The sequence below is a fragment of the Dama dama genome, chromosome 18 (genome assembly GCF_033118175.1).
Source record: "Dama dama isolate Ldn47 chromosome 18, ASM3311817v1, whole genome shotgun sequence".
Taxonomy (NCBI): domain Eukaryota; kingdom Metazoa; phylum Chordata; class Mammalia; order Artiodactyla; family Cervidae; genus Dama; species Dama dama.
In genome coordinates, this window is record NC_083698.1 from 93,667,989 (window position 1) to 93,689,638 (window position 21,650).

Sequence of the window (21,650 nt, forward strand, 5' to 3'; positions counted from 1 at the left end):
TCATAGATGGGGGCAGGGGGAGCCTATAAGTCCCCCAGGAGCATTCACTTGGACTTCTGCTCTGAGCTCCCCTGGTCATCATGCCTGGGATGCCTCAGACTCCATTCGCAGGAAGATATCTAATAACCCAGCGTGTGTGGACCTGCCAGCTCATTTTCAACACTGGATCTGGGTATGTTGTCTTCATATCCACCCTAATTGCAGGGCCCTTTTTATGAGTGCTGTGTTTCCATCCCAGCTGACTTGCTACGTTTTCCCTTCTCCCTGGAATAGGATGCCTTCTTGGTGCCCTATTTATGTTAAAATGTCTTTCCTCGTGAAAAGTGCATTCGGGACTTGCCTGGTGGTACAGTGGATAAGAATCCACCTTTCAATGCAGGGCATACAGGTTCGATCCCTGGTTCAGGAGGATCCCACATGCTGTGGAGCAACTAAGCCCATGCCCCACAACTACTGAAGCACATGTGCCTGGAGCCTGTGCTCCGCAACAAGAGAAGCCACCACAATGAGAAGTCTGTGCACTTTAATGACAAAGAGTAGCCCCAAGTGACAAGTGAAAGTCGTTCAGTCGTGTCTGACTCTTTGCAAACCTGTGGGCTACAGTCCATGGAATTCTCCATGCCAGAATACTGGAGTGGGTAGCCTTTCCATTCTCCAGGGGATCTTCCCAACCTAGGGACTGAACCCAGGTCTCCTGCATTGCAGGCGGATTCTTTACCAGCTGAACCACAAAGGAAGCCCAATAACACTGGACTGGGTAGCCTATCCCTTCTCCAGTGGATCTTCCCGGGCCAGGAATCAAACTGGGGTCTCCTGCATTGCAGGTGGATTCTTTACCAACTGAGCTATGAGGGAAGCCCTTGCCTGCTGCAATTACAGCAAGCCTGCACAAAACAACAAAGACCTAGTGCAACCAAAAATAAAAAATAAATTAATTAAAAATAAGTTAAAAAATGAATTCTTCCTGGCCCATTTCTCCTGTCTCCGATTCTATTTCTCTCTTTTTCTTTTTGAAGATTTTTTTGATGTGGACCATTTTTAAAGTCTTTATTGAATGTGTTGCAACATTACTTCTGCTTTATGTTTTGGTTTTCTGATCTTAGCTCTATGACCAAGGATCGAACCTGCACCCTCTGCTTTGGAAGGTGAAGTCTTAACCACTGAACCACCAGGGAGGTCCCCTCCTAATTTTCCGAAGGTCTGTTATTTTGAGTGAGCCAAATGCTGTTTGATCCTCCAGACATGCTGCTGCTGGTGACTACTAACTGTTTCAGTACAGTTAGGAAATAAAGTGAAGATGAGGAAAAGTCGAGTTCCTCAGGCTGTGATCACATGAGTAGCAATGACCCCTGAGTGAATTGTTTTGTGTGTCCTGTAGTGTTTCTCATAACCATGCATAGTGAAATTTTGTCTTTCATCCTGAGGCGTGTGGGCCCATCAAGTTACACCTAATTGCTTTCTTTTGTCAGTAATCCAAGAATGCTGATTAAACCGCTACCTCGGCATGGATTTCTTACCCACAACAGTTATTTTTATAAATGATATTCTGGTAGGTGAGACACACAGTGAATAGACTTCTACTATTATATGCCAAAACCTTACTTAAACCTTCATTTTCACAATTAATGGTCCACATTAGCAGCACCCTGCATGTCTCCCTAAATTAATTCTATCTTTTCAGTTAGCTTATTTTGAGGCTCAAGAAATATATAGTGTACCCTTGCATCCAATAAATCTGAAAGAGTTTCTTGTCCACTCCTAGGCTATTTTACCCTCATGTTTGTAAAAGGCCTTGGTTTCCACAGCCAGATGGGTTTCAAATGGTAAACAAAATGCAAAGGATCCAAAATGACAATGCAGGAATCTATGGGTTCTTGTAGAACAAGGACTCAATATAGAATAGCATTAAAGTAAGAATATCCATCACATCCAAAGGCTGCCTCACAGCAAAGATATGGGGAGACTCTTGAGCTCCCATTTTGCCCCCATGGTAAGGGCTGTATCAGGGCTTCCCTGGTGGCTCAGTGGTGAAGAATCCTTCTGCCAATGCAGGAGATGCAGGTTCCATCCCTGGGTTGGGAAGATCCCCTGGAGAAGGAAAGGGCAACCCACTCCAGTATTCCTGCCTGGGGAATCTCATGGACAGAGGAGCCTGGCTGGCTACAGTCCATGGGGTGATGAAGAGTCGGACATGACTCAGCAACTAAAGAGCAACAAAGGGCTGTACTGAGACATACTTTGTCTCTTGAATCAGGAACCACCAACTTATATATGAATCCCGTGAAATGAGGGGGTCCAGATAGGACCTCAGTGTTTCTTATCCTTAACTGCTATATCAGCGTTTTCTTGCTTACATAACTGGCAGTAAATCAGAGTTAACACTGAGATGCAGATCACTGAATTTATTTTTGTCAGCAAATAAAGCTGACAAGCTGGTAGAAGCTCTCTTGAAAATCCACAGAGCCAAGGTGACAAAGTGATGTGCAAGTCATTCAGTCGTGTCCGACTCTTTGCGACCCCACGGACTACACAGTCCAGGGAATTCTCCAGGCCAGAATACTGGAGTGGGTAGCTTTTCCCTTTTCCAGTGGATCTTCCCGACCCAGGAATTGAACCGAGGTCTCCTGCATGGCAGGCAGATTCTTTACCAACTGAGCTATGAGGGAAGCCCCAAGGTGATAAAGCAACACATTAAATCACTGTCTCATGCTCAGTGCCACATAGCCACATGGCCACATAGTTATATTTATTATTTTTATGTGGTTCAGGCTATTTTGTGTAGTCCAGACAGATGGAGTCAACTCTCACGGCATACATGGATACATAAACTACTTTTTTAAATACTTCCATTTATCTTTTTTAGAGATGAACTTCCAGTGAAATGCTATAGATATTTAAGGATTTATAAAAAATTTAAATTATATCTCTATTTAAAAAAAATTTTGGACTAATATTAATGCTATTCAGAAGAAAAGTTTCCTAATCTTTCAAACCTTATGGTCATAGACAATATGCTCAGATACTCAGTCATGTCCAACTCTTTGCAACCCCATGGACTGTAGCCCACCAGATTCCTCTGTCCATGGGATTTTCCAGGCAAGAATACTGAAGTGAGTTTCCATTTACTCCTCCAGGGAATCTTCCCTACTCAGGGATCGAACCTGGGTCTCCTGCATTGCAGGCAGATTCTTTATACCAACTGAGCCACCAGGGAAGTGGTCACAGACAGTAAAACATCAAAATGTTAAAACTCAATTTTTGTTGGAGAGAAACATGATCTAGTGAACAAGAAAAACACTTCGAGCATAAGAAAGTACTACGTTAGGATAAAATTCTGTGAGAGTGAAGCCTAGAGTTATGAGTTAAAGGAGCAAAACGCAAGATGTTAAGTTTCTAAATATCAAAGAAAAATCTCAGATTTAGGAGTAATGTTTTGTTTTAAAATGGCAATATTGATAATCAATTGGGATTATGTCCTTTGAAGCTCTTTCAAAAAGTAAATATTTTGCAAAATTTCTTTGGACAAAAATATTAGATTTCAACATAAAGAGTAAGGTTTATGTAAGAAGGTTCATATTTTTTTCAAACCATTTTAGGAAAAGTGTGAAAAATTAGAAGACATTGCCTTAAAGAAATTTACTTAGGTGTAGTAGAAGAACTGTCAACATTTTTCGCAGTAGCATTTTCAAAATAGCAAATAAAATTTTTTTTAAGTGTAACAAACCAAATGTCCATTAAGAGGCTTAACCCTTGGCACGAACAAAAGGAAATCAACTCTGAAGCTGAAGCTCCAGTACTTTGGTCCCCTGATGCAAAGAGCCAACTCCCCTTGGAAAAGATCCTGATGCTGGGTAAGACTGAGGGCAGGAGGAGAAGAGGGCGGCAGAGGATGAAATGGTTGGATGGCGTCATAGACTCAAAGGACTTAATTTCGAGCAAACGCTGGGAGATAGTGAAGGACAGAGGAGCCTGGCATGCTGCAGTCCGTGGGGTGGCAAAGAGCAGGACACGACTTAGCAACTGAACAGCAGCAACAACGAATGAGCAAAATATGCCAAAGGGCAGGTGTACACAGGCGCTCCAGGGGAACTGGGCAAACACAGTGGTTGGCAGACTACAGCCCCTGGACCAGATTTAGTCTGTCACCTGGTTTATAAATAGCATCTTATTGGAATGTGTCAATTCATGCTACATAGCAGGGCTGAATATTTGGACACCACATGGTTGGCAACCCTTCATTCTCCTCTCACTGGAAAGAAGGCCAAAACAATTTGCTTATTTGATAAGCTTTGGCTTTTTACAGAAAAAGTTTTCTGACCCCTGGTTTAGTTCGTCAAGCTGGGGCAGGGGGCAGGGTGGGGAGCACAACTATCCTTTATAATGTTCTTTTAAAAATTGAAATATAGTTTATTTACAAGGTCATGTTCATTTCAGATGCACAGCACAGCGGTTCAATTATATAGATACCCTTTTCCAGATTCTTATATATTGTAGATTTATCACAAAATACTGACTATAGTTCCCTGTGCTGTATAGGAGGCCTCTGTTGGTTATCTATTTCATTCTTTATAACTTATCCATACATTATGTCTATTCTTTTATAGGTATGAAATATGGCATGAATTTTAATTTAATATTAAATATCTACGAATACTTTTCATTTCCCTGCAACACAAAATTCTAAGTAGGTAGGAAAAATACCCTGGACTATTAAAGCATAGTTTCTGAGGAATACATTTTCCTTTAGTATCGTTTCTCATTGTGTGTTCTGCAGTTCACTCGTGTCAAGGAGGATCTACTAACAAAAGCACATCAGAGTAGGAGGATGGTCTTCCAGGACTGGAAAAGTTTAGAAAAATCACAACTATACTTCCACTTTAAGATTCACAATGCAGATGGTTAGTGTGTTAAAGGACAAGTCCTGCACAAAAAGTGACCTGCTTATATTTGCTTAACCCAGAATTTTCCAAACTGTTTTGAATAGATTCATTTTTTTCCCCCCACATAATATCTATTCCTTGGAGCACACTTTTGGCAACTCTCTAACCATCTACCGGCAGTAGGGGGAGGAGGAGAGGGCCAAAGGGAAGCAAAGGGCCATGACATTGATTTGGGGGTGATTCTATATGGTTTTGAACTAAAGCTGGGACTGTAGAACAGAAAAGTATGGATTGAAACAGAAAACACCGCTTTAAAGAATCAGTAATGCTAGAACTCTATTTGAAAATGAGGAAGAAGGCAGGGAGATAGAGCAGGACCACTCTACACATCTTCATAATGAAGGGTGTGTTTGTGGCTCAGTTGCGTCTGACTCTGCAATCCCATGAACTATAGCCTGCTAGGCTCCTCTGTCCATGGAATTCTCCAGACAAGCATACTGGAGTGGGTTGCCATTCCTTTCTCCAGGGGATCTTCCCAACCCAGGGATTGAACCCGGGTCTCCTGCATTGCCGGCAGATTCTTTACCGTCTGAGCCATCAGGGAAGCCCATTCATATTGGAGCGGCTGGGGACAACTGGAAGGGGAGAAGATATTGGTGACAGAGGCTGCGCCAGTCCTTCCACGGGGCAGACTAAATGCCCACTGCTGCCTTTGATGAGGCTGCTGCCTGCGTTCCTGCCAGTCAAGGAAAGGCAGAGAGGGAGCTGGACAAGAACTCCAGTAGATCAGTGTGAGATTACTGCAGGATAAAGCCACCTTCGTTCCCTTCTCACAGGAGAGGGGGCCAAGCTAGCTGGCTCTGCTGATCACTTGTCAGCAAGCACCCTTTGCTTTGGTTCATAGCAGTTTCAGTCATTGTCTGTTATGTCAGAACAGGGCGGCCTGTGAATTTCCCTTCAACGTGCTCATGTGCTGTGGCCTCAGCTGGGGTCAGTGTTGGTATTTTTGCAAAACATTGTAAGAGGGCTTTGTATCGGCTGCTGTTTGAACTTGGTTTCTGAGCAGAATGGTGGAAGGGAGGGCAGATTCTTCAATTGTTGGACTTTAGCCTTGACAAATCAAGTGGGCCAGAAACTCTGAGCAAAGTCCAGGCAGGAGTGAGGTAAGGACAAAATGGTGAGAGAAGAAAGAAAACACAACAACAAAGAGAAGAGCGCTTCTGGCTGTCTTTGATCCTGGCCAAATAAGAAGTGGAGAGGACCTAAGAGGTGGTGGGGACAGCCCTGGGAAATACCCTTATCAGCCCTGGGTCCAGGCCTCACTCCTGCCCTGGGGACAATCACTGTCAAAACCCCACAGCCCATCCCTGTCCCATGGAGCCATCTAATCTTCCTAGGCACAGCCTTTTCATTTATTTTCTTCTGACCTTTGAGGTTGCCCCTGAACCATTTAAAGGGAATACTTGTTTCTGAGATGCTTAACAAAATAACAGCTCTGTTAAAGTCACGCTTTCAGTTCAACTGCATTGAGTCACGTAGGCTAAACTTCGAGGCTCCGCAGCTGAGCCCGGGGCCTGCTCAGGCACCGGGGGCCCTCGGGCTCCTGCGCTGGCCTCCCGGCCTGTCCAGGCTGCCCCGTTCAGTGTGAATGCTGTCCTGTCCTCACAGCTCTGCCCTTGGTGGCCCCCGACCCTTGAGGGGCCGGAGCCACACTGCGGCCTGCGGTGGGGGACGGGCCCCGGGCCTGAGACTATCCTCCTCTCCACCTCCTGCGCAGGGTGACCTTCTGGGGGGCTGGGGCTGTAGCCCGGCGTTGGGCAGGGGGGCTGGCCCATGCCGGCCCCTCAGTGGCTCAGTAGCACTCAGTCCCTCAGTCGTGGCCCCCTCTTTGTGGCCCCATGGGCTGTAGACTACCAGGACTGTGGCCCGCCAGGCTCCTCTGTCCGTGGGATTTTCCAGGCAAGAATACTGGAAGGGGATTGCCATTTCCATCTCCAGGGGATCTTCCCGACCCAGGGATCAAACCTGGGTCCCCTGTGTCTCCCGACTGGCAGGCAGATTCTTTACCACTAAGCCTCCTGAGAAGCCCCAAGACATCTGAACTTTTACACTATTACAAGGCGATAATAATTCATGAAGGTGGCAAGTGGACTCACATCTTGGCTGAGGTGGTCTTTGTGCTAAGTGCTCTTCTTAAAGTGGAGACTTTCCTTCACTGAACTCAGATACTCAGCACAGGAAATGTTTACTCACTACCAAAAGTGCTGAGAGGAGGGCAGTCTGTTAGTAATATCTTATTTTTCAGCCTACTCCACTTCTCCGGCCTGGATCTTCTCCAGTCATCATACTAATGGCTATCAAGTCACCGCTGACCTCTGGCCATCTTGCCCCAGCTCCCATGCTGGCACCATCAAGGTGGCAGGGTTTCTGTGGAACATACCAAAAGCCGTGGGCCCCCAGCACCGTGGCATGGAGGAACCTTGCTTCTCCCAGGCTGGAGTTGCTCCCTAATTCTTCAAGTTGCAGCCAACCTGAGGGAGGGTTTGCCTCTTCCCTATTCAGTGCTGCAGTGTCCTCTGAGAGCTCTGGGCACCTTGTTCTGTCACTCTTCCTGGCCCCTTCACTTCCAGCCACCAGATCATACTGTTTTTCTCTGCTTTAGCCTGTAAATGCATGATCTAAGAATGGGACCTCCTTTGTATCATAAGGTAGTTTTTTGAATAAGTGTTGTTAAATTCTGTATTTTGATATCATTAAGATTTTTACTCCAATATCCATGCGTGTATTGATTTGTAGCTTTTTTCCCCTGACAGTTTTATTGAGATATAATCGACATACAACCCAAAATTTACAGTGTAAGCTTTGGACATATGTATATCTTGTGGCATGATTACTTTAGTTAACATCCATCACCTCTCATAATTACCAAAATACAAAACAATTTTCCATGTTGAGAGCTTCTAGGACCCTCTCTCTTAGAGACTATCAAATATATCATAGAGTAACGGTAGCAGAGTTATGGTGTTGTATATTACATCCCAGGATTTATTTATCTTATAACTGAAAGTTTGTACCTTTTGACCACTTTACCCGTTCCCCTACCCCCATTCTCTGCCTCTAGTGACCACAAATCTGATCTCCTTTTCTGTGGGTGTTCTTTTTTTTTTTTAAGATTCCACACATAAGTGAGATCATACAGTATTTGTTTTTCTCTGACTTATTTCACTAAGCATAATACCCTCAAGGCCCATCCATGTTGTCACAGAGCCTATAGTTTTCTTTTGGTGAACTATCGTGATGTTTTGGTAGCAGTGCTACAGTGAATTCATAAGAGAAATTGTGAAGCTTTTCTTCCTTCTCTGGAAGGAAATCAAAGAAAATAAAAACATAGAGGAATTATTTGTTCATTAAAGGTTTGAAGAGACTTGATCTATAAACCCGTTTGGATCTGTAATTTTTTAGGGAGTGGGAGTGAAAGAGATACTGCTCTTTGACAAATTTCTCATCTTTCTCCACAGATATTTATGGGTTTAGTAAGTAGATACTTCTACTTTTGAAGTACATTTTAGCAACTTAAACATACAAATATTCCACAATTAAAAATGTAATTGTATGGAATTACGTAAAAGAATTTCAAAAAATTTAAGATTTCTCCTGTATCTGTGATGATTTTTGCTTTTCTATTTTTGGGGATAAGTATTTGCGACTTCCTTGTTGTTTTCCTCATCAATCTAATGCGAGGTGTTGTTCTTTTGTTATTGTAGCTCATCTTTATTTATCTCTTAAAAACATGCTGTATAGATTCAGCTTTTTTACCCAATTTGATAAATTTTGATCATGAATTGAATTAATCATATTGATTCAATAACTATTTATTATGCATAATCCTCAAAAGATATCAGAGGATTGTTGTAAAGATTAATTGTTTCATGAACATTAGCACAATTCCAGAAGAATCATAGGTGCTCAACAAAGGTTATTCAATGTAGTAATAGATTATGAATAAGACTGGCCCTGTCCATAGAAACAAGACAGTTTTCTTTGATTTTTAATAGGTAAATTCAACATATTCATATTATTGTACTAAGTATTTTCAAATTTCCATTATCTAACCTTATTTTGTTTTTGTCACACTTTCCCGACTTTTTCCAGATTGAGAAAGTTTCTTTTAATCCTGACTGTTTCTCTTCCTATTGGTTTGGATGTTCTACAACCCACTCATTCATTCAATTATTTGCTCTTTCTTGGATAATCCTTCCTTCACCTTTTATCCCAAATTTTCCTCTGGAATCTTTCCACTATCAGCCACGAACTCAGAGAAGAAATGGGAGCACCAGCTCCAGGGGGTAAATAGTTCCCTCTGATTGTGGAAAAAAATGATAAATGACAGATACTTGTAAAGCAGCAGGAAGACAGAGCTGTTGGTTATTTTTTTTTAATTTGCACTGACTCAAACTTTGAAGGAATGTAAGAGGCTGTGTAGCCCATGAAGACATTCACCAGCCACAATCATTCATTCATCCATACACAAAGTTGTGCTGAAGAATTGCCATGTACCAGGTGTTCATAAGACTTACCTGTCACAAGACAGGTAAGATTTCTTCCACGTGGAGTTTACATTCTTGAGATGGGAGAAAGAAGCATCAAATAAAAAACACTAATTCAGGCCGTAATGAGTTGGCCTGAGAAATAAATTGGATGGTAGAGATTAGTTGCAGGGGAGAGAGTGGGTAATCATACCACTTTACAAAAGTTGGTCAAGGAAGGAAGCTTCAGTTCAAAGGAGACAATTTGCTGAGACATGCAGAGAGAAGTCAGCTCTGCTAACAGCCAAACGAAAAGATTTCAGGCAGAGGGCACATGAATTCATGCATATGTTAGTTAACAGAAACTTGTGCATCTAAAGAGTCTGTATGCTAATTTTTAATAAAATTAAAACCTAATTATGCCAGTTAAAAAAAAACAACAACCATTATCCTATATTCTAACTCCCTGAGAATGGACACTTTAAAATGTTTGTCTTAAAATGTTGAGCACAAAACTCAGCATCCATAATGAACTAGATAAAAATTGATATTAATGGTATTAATATATAACAATTTTAAGTTAAATATCTTAAAAATTTTTAAAAAGTCAACTGCCTATGTCCTGTGTTGACTAAAAAGCAAAATGCAGCATATAAAAGTTGTGAGTTAAACTTTATCCACAGACCTTACTGAAGACTGTGGCCTGGGAAACAAGGTCAGATACCTCTGAGAAACTGCTCCAAGAGGTAAAAGAGGAGCCAGGATGTCTCTGAACTTTTTTTACTTGGAAAAAAATGTAGTCAAGCATCAAGAGATTACTGCTAATCATAAGGAACAAACATGTCAAGTTAATGATTTTAGTGCCTTTTTCTGCATGGGGAAATGCAAGACTCTGGGGTCATTTGACATTTTTCCTTAGATATGTATCTAGGAGCCATCCTGAATTCCCCAAAGGCGATTGCAGGGGCTAATGGTTTCATCTTTAAAGCACTGGAATGGCAGGCAACATTTTTTTCTCTACCCCTGGGACAGGAAAGGACTTAGAATATTTGAAGAACGGCAAGGAAGCCTGCAAGTGTGACACATGATAAGCCAAGGGAATCACAAGATGAAGGGAAAAAAAGGTAGAAAAAGGACAAAGTGCAGAGGCCTTGAAGGTTCTAATGCAACCCTGTGTTTCACCGTGAGTGCAGTGGGAACTCCATGATATGATCCATTTTCGTTGTTAAAAAGGTACAGTGAAGAGAATGGTCTGCAGCAGCAGTTCTCATGCTTTAACATGCCTCAGTACCACCTAGGTAAAATATAAATTGCTGGGCCCCACCTCCAGTGTTTCTGAATCAGTAGGTTTGGGGCAAGCCTTGAAATTGTACCTTAAAACAAGTTCTAGGTGCTGAAATGGAGCAGGACTCTATGGTCCTTGCCCCCACATGTCCTTGGCCTTCCGTTTGTCTATGGAAAACTTCAGCCAAAGAATAAGTTTAATCAGAGAAGTGAGAACATGAGGAAACAAAGGAAAATAGTCAAAGGAGACTAAATAATAACAGTCCAGTCATTAAGCATAATCAAGGACCTTTTGTTTCTTTTTCAAGGGCTAGAGGTAATATTCTGAGCCATATCCTGTGAGCTGTGTTATAGAGACTGAAACCCCTACCAGGTTGAGAAGTTAACTACACGATGACCAGACTGCAGCCAAGACAAGCTGCCACAATTCTGAGAACTGGCTTCAAGAAATGAAAACAAACCCACCCTGGAACTGAAGATTAACGGTTGTTGTTCAGTCACTCAGTTGTGTCCAACTCTTTGCAACCCCATGGACTGCAGCATGCTAGGCTTCCCTGTCCTTCACCATCTCCTAGAGTTTGCCCAAACTCAAGTCCATTGAGTCGGTAATGCCATCTGACCATCTCGTCCTCGTTGTCCCCTTCTGAAGATTAACTGTACTTAAAGCAATCAAGATGACATGATGCTAGTTAGATCATTGATGACCAGTTTCAAGATGATTGTCAGAGTGGATTGTGCTGTTTCTGCATGTAGTTCCTCCTTCAGCCTATAAAAGCTTTTACCCACTGATTTGTCAGTGGGAGAGTTGGCCTTTGGACAGATATATGCCCCCTTCACTCCCCCCCTACCCCTGTTGCTGTCATTCAAAATAAAGCAAACTTTCCTTTCCAAGATTGCTGGGAGAAATATCAATAACCTCAGATATGCAGATAACATCACCTTTATGGCAGAAAGTGAAGAACTAAAGAGCCTCTTGATGAAAGTGAAAGAGAAGAGTGAAAAAGTTGGCTTAAAGCTCAACATTCAGAAAACTAAGATCATGGCCTCAGGTCCCATCACTTCATGGCAAATAGATGGGAAAACAGTGGAGACACTGACAGATTTTATTTTGGGGGGCTCCAAAATCACTGTAGATGGTGACTGTAGCCATGAAATCAAAAGACGCTTGCTCCTTGAAAGAAAAGCTATGACCAACCTAGACAGCATATTAAAAAGCAGAGATGTTACTTTGCCAACAAAGGTCCGTGTAGTCAAAGCTATATTTTTTCCAGTGGTCATGTATGGATGTGAGAGTTGGACTATAAAGAAAGCTGAGCGCCGAAGAATCAATGCTTTTGAACTGTGGTGTTGGAGAAGACTCTTGAGAGTCCCTTGGACTGCAAGAAGATCCAATCAGTCCATCCTAAAGGAGATCAGTCCTGAATATTCATTGGAAGGACTGATGCTGAAGCTGAAACTCCAATATTTTGGGAACCTGAAGTGAAGAACTAACTCACTAGAAAAGACCCTGATGCTGGGAAAGATTGAAGGCAGGAGGAAAGGGGGACGACAAAGGATGAGATGGTTGAATGGCATCACTGACTCATTGGACAGGAGTCTGAGCAAGCTCTGGGAGTTGGTGATGGACAGGGAAGCCAGGCGTGCTGCAGTCCATGGGGTTGCAAAGAGTCGGACATGACTAGTGACTGGACTGACTAACTGAACTTGTTGTGTAAACTATATCCTGAACCTATGCACCTGTCACCCTCTAACTCTGCATGAGCCACACTCTGTGTCTATTATCTTCTAACTTTATGCAAGTCATATCCTGATGCTTAACTTTACAGCGCTCTTTCCTCAAACCACCCTTTGCAGTTTGTTTTTCCTTTTTTTTCCACATTACAGAAAGAAAGTCATAGCGCAACCACAAAGGACAATGGATCCAACTGCCAGACTGCCAGACACAAATTACTGGGCTAACTGACGCCAGCCTATTGAATGTTTTGAAACAATGCAAAAAGAAAGAATACAGGATCCTTACACCTTTGCTCTTTATCTCCAACCCCTGACTGTGAGCCCCAACTATATGACCCCCTTGATTCCCCAAGGAGGGGAGACACAATTCTTGAGGCAGGAAGCTACTGTGCTCTCTCCTCTGCTGGCTTGAGGATTAAGGCTATCTTCCTACTTCCTCCAAACTCTTATCTCTGTATTCTCTTATTCAACGCTGGTAGGCAGAGAAAGCCAAGATTTTGGTAGCAGCACCATGGGCTGAATTGTGTCCCTGGCAAATTCACCTGTTGAAGTCATAAGCCCTAATGTGGTGATATCTGGATGAGGAGTTTTATGGAGGTAATTAGGTTTCAGTGAGGTCGTGAAGGTGGGGGTCCACATGAGGGGATTAGTGCCCTTGTAAGGAGAGATTTCACTTTCAGTGTCATGTAAGGACACAGGTAGGAGGCAGCTGTCTACAAACCACGAAGCAAGCCCTTATCAGAACCCAATCATGCTGGCACCTTGATCATGGGCTTCCAGCCTCTTGAATTATGAGAAGTAAATTTCTGTCATTTGAGCCACCCAGACTGTGGTACTTCATTATGGCAGCCAAGTTAAGAAGTTAGGTGATGCTGATGGGCTGGGGCCACTTGGCAGGGAACTGCTGCTCAGACAGAGACAAGAATAGGTCCATGGAGACAAGTTAGGAGCTATTTCAGGGATCTGGGTGAACATGGACACCATGGTACAGCTTCAGTGGAAAGGAAAGTGAGAGGTCAACTGATTTGTGAAAAGCATTTACCATCATATAAACAAGAAGAGTTAATGTATTTCTCAACTAAAATTTTTTCTAAGGATTGCAAAGAAATTCTCTCAAACTTGTTTCAACATTATTCTATTTTTCTTTTAAGTATTTTAAAGTCACAAATACAAATGTTCAGCAGAGAGTCAGACATGAGTGAGTGACTGAGCATACCCACAAAAAGTGGTAAAACTGAGAACTGAATGTTTCCTCTGACTTAGGTCACATATGGGCATCATTAGGGCTTCCCAGTTGGTGCTGGAGGTAAAGAACCTACCTGCCAGTGCATAAATCATAAGAGAGGTAAGTCTGATCCCTGGTCAGGAAGATCCCCTGGAGGAGGGCACGGCAATCCACTCCAGTATTCTTGCTTGGAGAATCCCATGGACAGAGGAGCCTGGCAAGCTATGGTCCATGGGGTTGCAAAGAGTTGCATATGACTGAAGTGCCGGCACACACACACATACACACACACACACGGGCAACTTAAGAAAAATGTACAATCCCACTGTGGTGTTGGAGAAGACTCTTGAAAGTCCCTTGGACTGCAAGGAGATCCAACTAGTCCATCCTAAAGGAGATCCGTCCTGAATATTCATTGGAAGGACTGATGCTGAAGCTGAAACTCTAATACTTTGGCCTCCTGATGCGAAGAACTGACTCATTGGAAAAGCCCCCGATGCTGGGAAAGATTGAAGGCAGGAGAAGGGGATGACAGAGGATGAGATGATTGGATGGCATCACCAGCTCAATGGACGTGAGTTTGAGTAAACTGGGAGTTGGTGATGGACAGGGAAGCCTGGTGTGCTGCAGTCCATGGGGTCGCAAAGAGTCAGACACAACTGAACAACTGAACTGAACTGATAATCCTCATGTCAGCAACATGACAGCATAGGATGTCCCTCCTTTTTGTCCCCCTTAAAAACACCTAATTAGGCCTTCATGTATGAATAAAAACGCCTTGTAGAACTCGTGGGATCCAGCACTATACACCAAGGGACCCAAGAGGACTCTTGCTCACCTGTGCATCTGTTAATAGGCAGACAGACTTCAGAAAGGGCTGTGGGACCAGAGGAGCCAGCAAACCTGCCCCAAACCCTCTTGGCTGCGGCCAGGGAAGACGTGGAGAGTGCTAACTTGGGCAAATACCCAGTGACAGGAGAGAATTCTGGCCTTCCAAAAAAAAAAGATTCAGAAAGTGGTTAGGGAAAAAAAACATGAGTTTGCACACAGTAAGAGGAACTCTGCCTGTGCTGCTCCTTCTCTAGATGACACAGTGAGGGGCTGAGCTATTCCACGGGGACCTTGCCCAAGGGGAAAGGGAAGTGAGTCTCTGGCTGAGTGCAGAACACAGCTGGAGAAGCCCATTTCTCTCCAGCAGTGTCCCTAGCACTGAGACAGGACTTCCATGACGGGTGGGAGGGAGGAGATCAGGAAAGAGGCAGACCGAAAATACCAAAGGACAGTAAAGGGCTGCAGTTCCTACAGACTGAGCCCAGCACTCCAACAGGAAGCTCGCCCACAAGCCACCAGGAGGACCTCACCTGAGGGTCTCCCCACCAGCCTGCAGGCACCCCAAGTGCCCCAGGACTAAAGACACACCACCCCGCACTCTTTAGCTGGCTTGCCTCTGAGGGCAGTGGTGAGACAGTCTGGTAAAATCAGTGCGATCAGAAAAACAGACCAGGATCTGTGGACAAGGGAGAAGCCACAAACTTGAGCTATAGCTCCACCTTCTGGAAAACAAGAAAGATTTCAGCAGTCAGCAGAGTGAGTTGAAAGAAACAGAGACGACCTAAAAGCTTAAGAATCCGGCCATAAAAGAAAGACCTGTGGAGCAGGTAGATCCATACAAAGGCAGAGGGAAAAGCCCAGGTATAATAGGACCAATAAAAAATACACCCCCTCTGAAGGCAACTAGTAATCTTTTGAGAAGTCTTCAAGTGCAAAAGCATAAATGCAAAGCTATAAGGAACACAGAGAATCAAGGAAATGGCACAAAAAATTGACAATAATCCTCTAATAACCGAGCTCAGAGACACAAGCCCTTGTGATCTAACTGCTGAATAATTAAAACTGGCTGTTCTGACAAAGTCAATGAGCTACAAGAAACAGAAAGACAATTTAAAGATATCAGAATAAAAATAAACAAAGTGAGAAATTTAACTAAGAGATATAAAGCATAAAAAAGAACCAACCAGAAATTCTGGAGCTGCAGGATTCAATGAGTGAAATGAAAAATGCAATAGAGAAAATTGGTACCAGAGTAGATCAAAGGGAAAACAGAATAAGTTACCTAGAGGACAGGAACTTTGAAAACATCACTGCAGATGGTGATTGCAGCATGAAATTAAAAGACGCTTGCTCCTTGGAAGGAAAGTTATGACCAACCTAGACAGCATACTAAAAAGCAGAGACATTACTTTGCCAACAAAAGTCAAGACTATGGTTTTTCCAGTGGTCATGTATGGATGTGAGAGTCGGACTATAAATAAAGCTGAGCGCCGAAGAATTGATGCTTTTGAACTGTGGTGTTGGAGAAGACTCTTGAGAGTCCCTTGGACTGCAAGGAGGTCCAACCAGTCCATCCTAAAGGAGATCAGTCCTGGGAGTTCATTGGAAAGACTGATGTTGAAACTGAAACTCCAATACTTTGGCCATGTGATGCAAAGAGATGACTCATTGGAAAAGACCCTGATGCTGGGAAAGATTGAGGGCAGGAGGAGAAGGGGACGACAAAGGATGAGATGGTTGGATGGCATCACTGACTCAATGGACATGGGTTTGGGTGGACTCTGGGAGTTGGTGATGGACAGGGAGTCCATGGGGTTGCATAAAGTCGGATACGACTGAGCGATTGAACTGAACTGAACTGAACTGAACTGAGGGGAACAAAGAAGGGTGAATGAAAAACAGCAAAGAAATCCTACATGATCTATGGGATGCAATGAAACATACAAATATTAGAATAAACAGATTTCTAGGAGAAGAGAAAGAGGAGGCAGGAAGATTGTATCAAGAAATAAGAACTTAGATGATGAAAATGCTCTGGAATTAGTGGTGATGTTTGTAATTACATTGTGATTAAACACTGTACACTTTAAAAGGGAGGAAAAAAAGAAATGATAGCTGAGAACTTCCTGACACTGAGGAGAGATTTGAACATCTGTATTCATAATGCTATTACCCTTTATCTCAGTGCAAAATGACCCTCTCTCAGACATGCCCTAGTGGTCAGCAGTAAAGAATCTGCCTGCAATGCAGGAGACACAGAAGACTCAAGTTCAATCTCTGGGTCGGGAAGATCCCCTGAAGAAGGAAATGGCAACCCACTCCAGTATTCATGCAGGTAAAAATCCCATGGATAAAGGAGCCTCGTGGGCTACAGTCCATGGGGTTGCAGGGAGTCAGACATGACTGAGCAACTGAGCACTCACTCACTCAAGATATATTATAATGAACCTATCAAAAATAAAAGGTAAAGACACCATGGCTGTCATCAAGAAGACAGGACATAAGGCAAGGATATGGAGGAAAGAGAACACTTACATATTGTTGATGGGAATGTAAATTGGTTATCCAAATAGAAAATGGTATGGAGGTGTCTCAAAAATTAAAAATAGAATTATCATATGATTCAGGAATCTCACTTCTAGGTATATAGCCAAAGAAAATGGAAACAGGATCTCAAGAATATATCAGTACTTGCATGTTTATTGCAGTAGTATTCATAATAGCCAACATATGTAAATAACCTAAGTATATGTCAACAGATGGATGGATAAAGATGTGCTGTGTACATGCAATGGAGTACTATTCAGCTTTTAAAAGAAGGAAATCCTGCCATTTGTGACAACATGGGTGGATCTTGAGGGCATTAGGCTAAGTGAAAAGACAGAGAAAGACACATACTTCATGGCATCACTTACACATGGAATCTACAAGCAAAATCAGACTCATAGAAACAGAATAGAATGGTGGTTGCCAGGGAAATAGGGAGAAGTTATTAAAAGAGTACAAAATTTCAGTTATAAGATGCATAAGTCTGAGGATCTAATGTCTAATATGGCAACTATAGTTAATAACACTGTACTGTATACTTAAAATTTGCTAAGAGAATAGAACCTAAATGTTCTCTCTTTCTCATACACACACACATGTACACATACAAAGGGTAAATATGTGGAATGAGGAATGTGTTCACTAACTCAAAGTGGGGGGGGACCCCTTTCACAATGTGTACATATATAAAATCATGTTGTGTACTTTATCTTACAGTTGTGTTTGTCCATTATACCTCAATAAAGCTGAAATATAATAAGTAAAAACCTACTGGGCTGTGCTGTGCTTAGTAGCTCAGTCTTGTCTGACTCTTTACAACCCCATGGACTGTAGTCCATCAAGCTCCTCTGTCCACAGAGATTCTCCAGGCAAGAATACTGGAGTGGATTGCTGTGCCCTCCTCCAGGGGATCTCCCCAACCCAGGGATCGAACCCATGTTTCCTGCATTGCAGGCAGATTCTTTACCATCTGAGCCACCAGGGAAGCCTTCTACTGAAAAAAAAGATTAGGGCAACTGAAAACTTAAGTTTCATGACAAATCTACCTTTGTGGGCATGGCTTTGTAGCTCTGGACCATCTGGCTTCCATATACTTCTCTGCCTTCATCCTTAGCTCTGTTCTTGGATCATCCACACACTGGCTTCCTCCAGTGAATTTCAGTCTCTCTCACTGCAGGGCCCTGGCTTATACCATTCTTCTGCCCAAAATGTTCTGTGTCTCACCATTTTTGGAATTGTTCTTTTCCTCCTTGTTCCCATCAGATACATGAGTAGCTGCTTCCTCTCCCTCTTGATATATTGAAGAGGGAATATTGGACAGGGTGAAAAATGATCGCTGCCCATCACTTATTCTTCTGTAAGGTATTGGGTTGGCCAAAAAGTTCATTTGGGATTTTCACTTTACTGAAAACTCTAACGAATTTTTTGGTTAACTCGATCATTTTCTCTTAACTTTTCTTTTACACAAAGTAAAACATTGTACATACATATTCCTCAAACCAAATAAAAGAGAAATTCAGCTTCTTAAAGTATAAAACCATAAAGCTGGAAGGTACCTAATCAAAGCTGTTACCAAACCTCCTGGGGTTGATTAAACGCAGCCACAAATTCTTTGTAACAACTCTATCAAGAAGTAGAGTTTGTTTTCCCACATCTTGACTCAGTGTTGGCCCTGTGACTTACTTTGACTAATAGAATGTGGTGGAATTAATACTGCAGACATTCTAAGAATAGGTCGTAAAATGCCTCGGTCTGGAAACCTGGCAAGGATGACGGACAGGCATGTGGAGAGGGATCTCGGCTGTCATGGCTGGCAGCCATCTCAGTCAAATGAAGCTGGAGGTGTGAGTGAGCCCAGCTGACACCATGTGGAGCAGAAACAAGTTTGCTGGGGAATTGCAGCCTGAGTTGCCAACCCATAGACTCATGAGCAAATAAATGGTGGTTGTTATGACAAGCTCATTCACACAACAGCTGATACACCTTCCTAATCCCAGTTATCCAATAAAGATCTTTTTCCGTCTCACTGGATCATCGGTTAAGTGGTTCTAGAGGAAATATTGTGAAGGCTAGGTAAGACACCTTTAGGTATTCTGTGAGTCACAAAGAACTTACTAGTTTAACAATACTTGCACTGCCATGTAATCAATATGTGCTGGGACAATAAGATGGCCTTGTGAGATTTACGAGAATTTCTACTACGACCTGGTGGCCACAGTTATGAGATAGGCATATGTTACCTGTTACTGAAGTAGATCATTTAACAAACATTATTGGAGTCTGAAGATTTTCTATTCATAGGTGCAGACGCCATGTCAATTGACCTCAATGAGTTATATCATAATCCACAGTCTAGAGGTTAATGTTCACTTCAAGAGTCAATCAGAGGATTTCCCTGGTGGTCCACTGGGAGTGACTAAGACTTTGCACTCCCAATGCAGTGGGCTCAGCTTCGATGGGAACTAGATCCCCCAGGCTGCAAGTGAAGATTCTGCACGCCACAACGAGGATCAAAGTTCCCTCATGCCACAACCACAACCTGGCACGGCCAAATAAAAATAAATAATTAACAAAAAAAAAGAGTCAGTCAAAGCCAACTCACAAACAAGTGAGACCACAAAGACAGAAACCCCACCACCTGCAGGCTGAAATCTATGCTGTACTGGGCCACGAGTCTCTGTCATGTCCTCTGTATTGTAGGCTACCCGACTAGTCACAGCTGACTTAGATCAGATCAGGATCTGACCATCTTGCAACTAAACCTGGAATTGCAACCCTCATCACTGAGTCACTTCCGCTCGCCTCTCCTTTTCTAGACCCCATTTCACAGTGGAAACAATTACAAGGTAAGAGAGTCCCTTTATCCTCTTCCTTTCCTTCTTTTCCTCCCTCCCCGCCTCCACCTCTCCTCTAGCTGAGATCCTTTTACACAAAAGAAGTGTGCCTTTCCAACTTTCGCATGTGCTGACTTTGTTAACCTCACTGTGAACAAACAGAAACTTCTATTGCACTTGTGATCTAGGGCTCTGAAACTTAATTCGGGTCTATTAGCAGAAACTTGATCAAATAGTTTAGTTCCTAAAGCTACCCTCAAAAAACGAACCCTATTAATGAAAAAATGGTCACAAAAAAAGGATGAGGCTGTACCATCTCGAAATGGGCTATGTGCAGGGCCCACAGGTCCATGAAACCCAGTAGGCACAGGGTCTAGGGTCCATGATATTTTTTAGGGACCTGCAAAGATGTTTTAATTTTCATTTCTTTAATACTCAGAAGAAAAATATGTAATATAATAATGTGCATGTGTGCTCAGTCATTCAGTCCTATTAGACTCTTTTGCGACCCCACTGACTGTAGTCCACCAGGCTCCTCTGTCCACAGAATTTTCCAGGCAAGAATACTGGAGTGGACTGTCATTTCCTCCCCCAGGGGTTCTTCCTGGCACAGGGATGGAACCTGCATCTCCTGCATTGGCAGGTGGATTCTTTACCACTGCGCCACCTGGGAAGCCCCTAATATAATAAACTGCATAAAATAATACATCAATTCAGTTCAGTTCAATCACTCAGTCATGTCCGACTCTTTGCGACCCCATGGACTACAGCATACCAGTCCTCCCTGTCCATCACCAACTCCCAGAGTTTACTCAAACTCATATCCATTGAGTCAGTGATGCCATCCAACTATATCATCCTCTGTCATCCCCTTCTCCTCCTGCCCTCAATCTTTCCCAGCATCAGGGTCTTTTCAAATGAGTCAGCTCTTTGCATCAGGTGGCCAAAGTATTGCACTTTCAGCTTCAACATCAGTCCTTCCAATGAACACCCAGGACTGATCTCCTTTAGGATGGACTGGTTGGATCTCCTAGCAGTCCAAGGGACTCTCAAGAATTTTCTCCAACACCACAGTTCAAAAGCATCAATTCTTTGGCGCTCAGCTTTCTTCACAGTCCAACTCTCACATCCATACATGACTACTGGAAAATCATAGCTTTGATTAGACAGACCTTTGTTGGCAAAGTAATATCTCTGCTTTTTAATACGCTCCCAAGGTTGGTCATAACTTTTCTTCCAAGGGGCAAGCATCTTTAAATTTCATGGCTGCAGTCATTGTCTGCAGTGATTTTGGAGCCCCCCAAAATAAAGTCTGTCACTGTTTCCACTGTTTTCCCGTATATTTGCCATGAAGTGATGGGACGAGATGCCATGATCTTAGTTTTCTGAATGTTGAGTTTTAAGCCAACTTTTTCACTCTCCTCTTTCACTTTCATCAAGAAGCTCTTTAGTTCTTTGCTTTCTGCCATAAGGGTGGTGTTATCTGCATAACTGATGTTATTGACGTTTCTGCTGGCAGTCTTGATTCCAGCCTGTGCTTCATCCAGCTCAGCATTTCTCATGATGTACTTTGCATATAAGTTAAATAAGCAGGGTGATAATAAACAGCCTTGATGTACTCCTTCCCAATTTGGAACCAGTCTGTTGTTCCATGTCCAGTTCTGTTGCTTCTTGACCTGCATACAGATTTCTCAGGAGGCAGGTCAGGTGGTCTAGTATTCCCATCTCTTGAAGAATTTTCCACAGTTTGTTGTGATCCACACAGTCAAAGGCTTTTGATATAGTCAAT